Source organism: Dermacentor andersoni, chromosome 4 (assembly GCF_023375885.2).
Source record: "Dermacentor andersoni chromosome 4, qqDerAnde1_hic_scaffold, whole genome shotgun sequence".
Lineage (NCBI taxonomy): Eukaryota > Metazoa > Arthropoda > Arachnida > Ixodida > Ixodidae > Dermacentor > Dermacentor andersoni.
In genome coordinates this window covers 110320805-110330681 of record NC_092817.1, presented here as the reverse complement: position 1 = coordinate 110330681, position 9877 = coordinate 110320805, and the positions used below count along the sequence as shown (strand labels likewise).

At 42.6% G+C, this 9877-nt stretch overlaps 1 long non-coding RNA gene across 1 annotated transcript; it reads left to right on the top strand.

The window, feature by feature from the left end:
* The first annotated feature begins 3942 nt into the window (after positions 1–3942).
* Positions 3943–9148, top strand: LOC140217124 (uncharacterized). Its single transcript, XR_011893625.1, has 2 exons — positions 3943–4126; positions 6991–9148. It is a non-coding gene; the product is annotated as an uncharacterized lncRNA (long non-coding RNA).
* Positions 9149–9877: the final 729 nt, after the last annotated feature.

Here is a 9877-nt window from a genome sequence, read left to right as displayed (position 1 = left end):
GGGGGAATCTGCGACCACTGAAGTTACGTGCAGCACCAGTGCTAGTTAGAAACTTTGCCGCAGGCATTCAGCTGCATGCTGCAAGAGGTCAGTTGGGCGCGTTATCTTGAACTTACTGAAAACGCATGAGGAATCCATGTTTTATGCTGAAAAAAGTATAAACGCCATATAAGCGATCTTGCGCGCGGCAGCTACAAGCGACGCGACGGAGATGGCTGTCGCGTTCGCTCGTCGCCTACAAGTCGTACTCCGTGCGAGCGACGATTTTGAGCGACGCCTCCCCGGTGTTGCCGGCATGAGGGCTGCAGTCACGCGTGACGCGTGCTTTAGTAATTTACGTTGATGTATTTTACTATAAAAAGTAGCATAAAATATTTCCGGAGGTCTTGCAGTACGTTCTTATCCTTGCACGTATAAAAATTGAATCATTTGCTCGTTCCGCGCGACAATCGGTAGTATTTGAGCGATGTATGTACATCCAGTTCCGGCTTCGCGCTATTGGCTAGTCGCTCATAGCACTTCTGGGCGACGAGCGACGATTTCTAGATTTCCAGAACCGAGCCATCTGTTCAAGCGACGGCCCGTTTTGTCGCTCGAAGCCGTCGCTCGTCGCCGTCGCGCACTAAATCGCTCTCACAGTGTTTATCCCTAAGACTGAACTGTTTTTGCTCATGTTGAAATGGTGTGATTATAGGTCTGGTTTTGTCTCCTGTTGCGGTTTTCGTGCACGGTGCGAAACTGAAAGGATGCTTATGTCTACGAACTCGGTGAATTGTCGAGCAGCTAGTTACGCATCGGCATCGAATATAACGGCTGCTGTGTGGAATTACAATTGCAGGGGCGCTTTGCATACGCTTATTGTTTTGGACATGCCTGTGCATTTGCTAATATGAGTGGGCGTGTCAGAGTTATGTCATATGAACAGCTAAATTAGCCTTCCTCTGGGGGTTACAAGCGTAATGTGTGCATTTTGCTATAGCATGGCAGATCAAGATGTGTTTATCGCTTGAATATTTTTAGTAGAGACATAAAATATCAAAATAAAATGTTGCTTTAATTCCGTGTTACCAGTCTGTCGTACACAGAACAATAGGTTGGTGTAATAAACTAATAACTGCGGTTTAACTGCAACTTTTACATGCCTACAAGAATCTAAAATGCTAGATTTCAAACTGCAGCAGTAGTCGGGCCTGTCAAAAATGAACTCCACTGCGCACCTCATGCATGAAAATAAGTTCATGCCTTTTAGTAAGCTTAGATGCAGGCCGCAGTGAACTTGTTAGTATTGAAATGTGGGTAAGCATGCCATAACAAGCCTTGTTGCCCTTTTTTATAGGCACATCCATATATCCATTGAGCTGAAGGACAAAATTTTCATCCCTACTGAGCATCATGTTTGCAGCTATAATCCTCAAATTGTGGCTTCAGCAGTGGCACAACCAGGGATGGTGTGTGGGGGTGGGGGGCACACTGGGCACGTGCTTAGGATGTGTCACAAGTGGTGTTTGCGATACACCAGACTCATGACAGACCTATGACGTCTGAAAATGACCAATATTCTATTCATTAGCAGGAGTATTCTAACATTCATGAAAAACAAGGATGAACTGTGGTTTATTTGTTTTTTTACTTAAATCTAAAAATTGAAGTTAGTTTAGCAGTTGACTGTTGCAGTCATTTGGATGTTTTGCATGCATTTCACTAGGAAGACTAAGAGCTAAGACTTTTTTATTGCCATGGCCTTGACTGTCTTGATGTTGTTTTTCACCATGCCCTTGTGTTGACTTTTGCATACGATATTTTTCAGGCACCCGCTTTATATAACGCAAGAAGGCAGCTGCAAGGACACGAGGATGTGAAAGAGCCAGTGCAGCGCGACTTCACGTAGTGCAGAGGAGCCAATGCCAAAAAATCAAAATACATTGGCATGTTATTTGGACAAGAAAACTAGTATGTGGGTATATTGGGTGTACCATTTGACCAAATGTCAACAAAATCAAGATACAGTATGTTACACGAAGATGAAAATTCTCACGTGCTCCAGGCAGTCATCTTAACATGGTATATTTATGTAATGTCTCTGATTGGAAAGTCAAATCAAGTATGCTCTCTGGAGACAAACACATAGCAGCAAGTGTCATTGAAAAGTTAAAAACGTGTTTTAAGAAAGCTGATTAGTTCTGAGAAGTGACTGCTTTTTGTCTTGCCTCTCAACAGATATATCCATGTGATAAAAAAATAGTGGTACAATGAAATTGCATATTTGCTTAGTGACATGATGCATACTTGCAATGAGCACGGTGCCTGTGTTTGCTATAAAAAGCAACAGCCCATGCTTGGTTAGGTTAGGCCCACTACAACATGCAGGCATGGGTGATTGGCGCTTTTTTTATTTCTGTGTCGTGAGGTTTATTGACGTGCGTATAGGTGCAGTGGCACGCAGTATGGCTAGTACAAAAAAGGGGGGGGGGGCAGATATATGTAGCTCACTGTACACGACACAGGGCAAAGGAAATCCGTGTTCAGCAACTATGTTAAATGCCATGTACGTAAATTTTACAACGCTACTCGTTCGAAGCGCGCACAGGTGCATATTGAAGAAAAGTTTCCAGGGTAGATAATTTAGTTCGTAATTTACACTAATTTTGCTCTAACCACGAGAAATAATAATTTGAATATACTGCACGGAAAAACCTACAGCGAATTAAATTGTGTGTCAGCTTCGTGTGTATACATATAGTCTTTCCTATGCATTAGGTTTTTTGCGTAATGCATTAACAGTTGACAGCCTATCTTATGATGTGTACTCTGTTTACATTACAGTTGTTTATTAGTTTACTCGTTTGTTTTGCGACTGATGAAATGCCGACATATATATATTTTCAACATTTGACATAACCCTGTATGTTTTGCAGGGACAACCCAGGACGTGCATTTCTCAGCACCCAGTCAACTGCCAAAAGTGACTCAAACACAGGCCACCAGTAAGTCGACATCAGTTGCAATTTCACATTATGCAGTTGGCGGCTGCCTTGTACGGAGGCTTTTTTTTTTTAATGAGATGGTGATGTCGTTCTAATGTACATTTTGACCACAAAGGTGCGATCATGTCTCACAGAGGCATATATGGTTGCTATTCTCTGCGAGGGACGTGTTCTTGTGTTCGTGAAGCATTTGTGTTTGGCAGTATTGTCGCCCAATGAGTCGGATATAAACACTAACTCGCCACTGCCGGCAAGTAGTTGCAAGCAACACAATATATTATTACGCTGTAAAGTTATTTCATTAATTCGAAGGAAAGTTTTGCAGCAGGAAAAAAGGTTGCTATTCCAGGTAAACATGTCTTTTTCTCACAGGTTATTTAGCCAAACTGTGGATGCATGAAATTCGTGACTTATGAATAGATTTTAATTTATTCTTTAGTAATGCTTCTAAAAGAGACTAGAAATAGCATGTGACTACCTCTGCAATCAGCAGACCATACATTTACAGTCATAAGTGGCAGTTCCATGCAGTCTCGCACTTTATATAACCTTTCCTTTCAGCAACATTGGAACTGGTGGCTGCGTTTTCAGAAGGTGAAGTGCACTTGACACTGTATATGTATGTGTGAATTCGGTTTTCTTTGTATGTGTCGGCTCACTGACAAACAGTGCAAAAATCTGTTGTACCATGAGCCTGACGACGCCTTCTGCTGCTAGAAATGCGGCACTTCGTATTTTATAGTACTGCTTGACATTTAAATCAAAGCTACCACATAAAATGATCAAGAAAACTAACCGCTGTTATAGCTGTTTTCCTCAAAGAACGCTTGTCCTTTATGGGCTGTGTTAATCTGAGCTCTCCACCGATGTTTCAGTAGTATTATCCCTTAGTGAGTGAGAGATTGGGGGCAATTAATCGTGTTAGTGTTTAAGTGGTGTCCTAATTATGTGCATTTGTTCCAACAAAGTTGTCTAGATTACTTTATTGTGTAGTGTAAAGCTTATGAAACCATCAGCAACTACTGAGTTGCTAACACGCATATGGATTTGTCACTGTACAGGTGGAACTCGGCTGTACCACTGCAGTGCTGCGGAAATTGCCTTCACCAGCGGCTTTGCAACAGCTGTTTCGCAGCATGTCGGTATGTGTTAATTTATAATTATGTTGGGATGGGCTAGTATTATGGACCACTGCTACTCTGTATTGTGACAGATCCATATGATAAGGGATGTAATGGGCACAGTGAAAACCTTTGAATTTTTTACTATGGTACATAAACAGGCTCTCCTTTTCGTCACTGGAGCAGGAGAGAAGGGCATGCAGGCACTCCTGAATGTACATATATTTCAAAACATGACACACACACACACACACACACACACACACACACACACACACACACGCACACACGCACGCACGCACGCACGCACGCACGCACGCACGCACGCACGCACGCACGCACGCACGCACGCACGCACGCACGCACGCACGCACGCACGCACGCACGCACGCACGCACACACACACACACACACACACACACACACACACACACACACACACACACACACACACACACACACACACACACACACACACACACACACACACACACACACACACACACACACACACACACACACACACACACACACACACACACACACACACACACACACACACACACACACACACACACACACACACACACACACACACACACACACACACACACACACACACACACACACACACACACACACACACACACACACACACACACACACACACACACACACACACACACACACACACACACACACACACACACACACACACACACACACACACACACACACACACACACACACACACACACACACACACACACACACACACACACACACACACACACACACACACACACACAATTAAACTAAAGGCAGGGACGTTCCATCTTTCATCTTGAATTGAATTGTGCAGTGCAAAAATACAACACAGACCACAGAGAAGCACACATGTTAACAGGTTTGATACACACGTTAGTTCAACAGATTTGATACTTCAAGTGTGCTATTTTACACAAGGGGGAAGGGAAAGGGGAGAAAATCTGAAAAAAAAAAAGTGGAGTGGAAAAAAGGAATCGTGCCAAAAAGCATGAGAAGCATCGCGCAGCCAGGATCACCAGCAGGACATCTAAAAAGCACTCTGATAAAATTACATACAGGACAACCTTACGTATAGTTTGTTTCAATCAACTCAGATCACATGCAGCCATTACTGCAATCAAGTTGTTTCCTTATGTCATATGAGGGAATGATGTGGGCCCAAAAAACTGTTTAGAGCTGAAGGATTATGTTCCATTCTAGCCTCATTGCCTGCTTTTTTATCATATTGTTATCAGCTGCTTATGTTAGGGACAAAAAGTAAGTAAGAGAACGAACTGTTTCCCGATTCGCCATTCCACACAACATGTCTTTGTGACTATATGTACATGCAGATGATCCATAGTTGAAAAATATTCAGTACAGTAGAATCTCATTACAAGATGCACTTGGTTGTAAGAGACATCTGAAAATGGTTTGGTTGGTTTTCCGATGTTTGCCACGTTAACAATACTGTATACAAGAGACACCTTTGTTACTAAGGATGACTTTTTAAGTATTCACTACTTCGAAGGGCCACAACCCAGACACATTCACTTTGTGCACCTTGTGTGCTCCGAAGGGCGTAAAGATCACGCAATCCTTACACAAGTCAATCGCGCATGTCTCTTTTAGCATGAACCAGAAAAGGAGGGCAACGAGGACAGTGCAGGGCAGAAAGTGTCAGCAGTTGAAGCTGACGAGCGTCTAAGAGCACCTCAAAGGTACTGCGAGCAACAAGGCTTGCAAAGTGAAGTGTTTAAATTCCAGAAGTTGGGAAGAAAGCTAACACAATCTACAGTCACTAAAAAGCTGTGAATGTCTTCTTTAAAGGGCCCCTAAACCACCGAGGTTGAAATTTAGTTGCGGTGTTGCAGTTCTACACAATAAGGCAATGAACAGGTAGCCACGAGAATTTTTCGAAACGGTGCAGTAATAGTGGAGCTACGTGTGTTTGATTATCGAAAAGTAGTCCCCCCTCATTTTACTCTTTCACCTGGTACATGCCATATGGACAGTATCGTCTTTTCCTTGCCTAGTACACCTCCAAATGTTACGGGACAGGCCAACACCAACGAGCTCTGTTGCTGCCGCGCTGGCCCGTCGTCCTGCGAGGGGTGGCGCTAATACAACGGAACTGTATGGTGACTCGTGTTGAAGAGCCTTATAGGGAGACTCTTCTGTTGGAGTTTCTGTTCTTTGCCCCCATTGGCTGCCCACAATGGCATCGCGCGCAACGCGACGAGGAAGAAGGAGTGTGTGTATTTGCTTGCAGGCCTTGCCGGCAGTCGTACACTTTCGTTTGACCAATCGACAGCACCGGAAACTGGTGACATCATCAGAGACAGCCTGGTGACGTCAGGACAAACTGGGGGGTGCAGGATAGGTCCAGAGAGGCGCACGGGGTCATTTTCTTCATATTGTGGTGCTCCGGCAGTGCTACGCACTCTGGCATTTGGCTGCGTCGATCGTGACGGCATTCTGATTTCGATACGCGTGTTTACTTGAAATGTTCAAAAAATGTCGAGAAGTGGTTTAGGGGCCCTTTAAGCCACCCTGAGCATTTATTCCTTCAGATATATCAAAACATACTTTAGTGATGATGCATAATAAAGTGATCTAGTCTGGCTCCTCTGTGTCTCAAAATTTTTGGTTTCGAGAGACATGTTTCCCGTGCCTCTTGAATATCTTCTGATGAGGCTTTACTGTAATATACACAAACAATTGTGTAACTCCTCCTGCAAGTATTATTCATTAAGCCCGGTCACTTATGTGCAAAGCTCGTGGTTAAGTCTTGATGTCCGTACTTTTTAGAGCTATGTTTATTAATTCATGCTGTTCTTATTGGTTCTTCGATGCAGGAGACAATGCCTACGAAATTATTGGCCCTGATCATGAGAGCCCTCAAGGGGCAAACAACATCTCTGTTGCAGAAGTGAGCCCGATACCACTTGGAAGTTACCATGACAGATGACACGGCAGCAATAGATACAGAGACCGCCATGTCTACTGCAGCTGCAACAGTGTACGAGGCAAGCAGCAGCGCGTCAGCATCAGCAGCAGTGTCAGAAGGAACCACACCAGGCCTGGTAGAGCAACATGTGTGCTATCACTGACTTTTTTTGTAGTGGATACAACCCATTTGCTCAACATACAAGAGCTTTTCACCACGACTGTGAGCCAGTGTTATTGTGCAGCAAGTGCAAGACTAAGTTAGGTGTTATAACACAGTACAAGTATCACTTTAATATATGCAAATGCAAACATATTACAGTTGTTGCCTCCCCAGCCAGCCCACATAGTGACAACAATGTGGAACACATGGTGGGACACACCTCTCCCCCATTACAAGATAGTAGAGACTGTCAGTGTTGTTGCTAGATTGACTGGTCTTTGTAGGCAACTAGAAGGACAACACAGGTGTCATAAGATTGTTGTTGATGTTGTTGTTGAAGAGGTAAAAAAGAAGTTTGATGCAGCTGAAGTGCCAACTGATATTGAGCAAATCAAAAGCAACCACCTGAGAAAGCAACACTATCGAAATTTGGGTATCTATGTGCCGCCAACTCTGGTAAGAATGGCATAGGACAGAAGTGTGATGAAAATCACACAGACACTGCTGTTGCATCACTGGCCACAGTGAGCAGCGACTTGTAGGGCAAGAGAGTCAACTGAAACTAACATTATGATATAGTGTCATGCTCCCATGTGACCACTTTTCAAGGTATTTTGCAAGATACAGCTCAACCTCCAGAAACGAGACTGCCACTTGTCTGTAAAAAAGCTTTCACAAAAAATTATTCATAATACTATTAACATAGCAGTATCTTTTTTTTTTGTGTCGGTTCGAGGTTCCCGGCTGTCCATTAATGCAAAAATTGAGGAAAAAAAGAACATGTGTCGTACTTACAGCTTTTTAATAAGTACAAGGGGGACAGAACTTTTCTAGTCATGCATCTTCATCATATTATCAAGTTTTTAAATGCCTTTTATAATTATTATTACCAGTTATATCTGAGTGCATTGTATGCATGTAGCAGGTGTAAAATCAGGTCAGTTGGATCAGATGCCTTATCTGCAAGCGAGCCCTATATTCAAGAAATTTGAATTAAAATAGTTACGTTAGAGACGCAGTCTTTCAGCACTTTATTGCCTGTGGTTTAAGCATTGCTCAATACTTTTGTGGGTGGCAATTTCAACCGGCACAGCACTGCGCTTTGCCACAGTCACATTTGTCTTCAAAGCGGTGTTTACCATTTGTGTTGACCTGTTTGTGTATGCATAGAGCAAGTTTTTAATTTATATTTTTCTGCATTCTTGTGCTTGCACTAAGCTTGTATAAGGCAGTTACAAAATGTGCATCACTATAACGAACTTTTCTGTTGAGCTTACACTTGCAAATAATCGTGTTCAGATGGCCGCACTTCTATGCGGGTGCACCGCTAGCTTTGTGTATGTTCTCATGTTTGTATAAAGCTTATATAAGCTAGTTAGAAAATGTATGTCACTAAGCATTGTGATATTCTTTAAAGAACTGCTTGGTTGGTTTTAAACTTGTGAATTAGTATTGAGGCGGTGGTATTCCCATGTATGCCCACTGCTAGCTTTCTGTGTCCTCACGTGTTTGTATTAAGTTTCTACAAGGGAGTTACAGCATGTACGTCACTAAGCGCTGTGATATTTTTTAAAGGACTGCTTTGTTGGTTTTACACCAGTGAGTAATAGTACTCGGGTGGCACTAGTCATTTGTAGGTACACAGGGACCATTTGTATACATTATGCTCATGTAAAGCAGTTACAAAGTGTATGTCACTAATTACTGTGATATTTGTTGAATTGCTGTGATGGTTTTACACATGTGAATAATAGTGGTCAGGACACAGTACTTGCGGTGTATAGTTGAATTTATACACTGCCAAGACATGGGCTGTATACGTACCAAAAGAAATGTATGTCATTATATTGTTGTGATTATTACTGTTTGGTTTTTATTAAACTGTAATAAAATTGTTTCTTGTATCTATTGAGGTATGGCAATTTGTCATGCAACCAAACTGAGGACCTGCACTTGTGCATACAAATAAACAGCTAATTTAAGAGTATACTGCTCATATTCTGCTAAACCAGTTTAACAAACCTTGTACTACAATGCTGGAAAAATGACAGAGCTGACTCGGATGTACAGAAAAAGTTCTGCACTGGCTGAAGGACTGCCCCACACTGGAGTTCGTAATGTTGCGTTTATTGGAGTAGAACAGAAAGTGCACTTCTATTAAAAATGCGACAGTCGGTGCAGAAACATAAGGCAGACGAGCGGATGTGGCACATTTTTTTCAGGGCCCTCCATGCCTACTACTGGTTTTCTAGTCTTCCTGTGCTCTGCGTATAAGCCCCTGTTCAGCCAAGGTTTTTACTCCATGACAGTTGTTCTACTGGGTTCGTAGCAATATTGAAGAAAAAAATTCAATGGTTTTCAAGGGCTTTCGAGGCCCCGACACAGTAACTTCAAGGACCTCGTGCAATGTGTGTAGTAGTTTGGACAGGCAATAACTTGTTCAAGAACACCGTTAGCTTTAATGCAAACAAAAGAAAACAAAACAAATCGCATTTCAGTGATTTCAAACATTTGAAAGACTGCTAATTTGCCTTTCACCAACCACCACTAAACGCACACAAGGAAGCATTTCAAGAAAGCGCTCAAAGTTTTTCTGCAATAGCACAATTAACTACTTGGACCTGCAACATTTG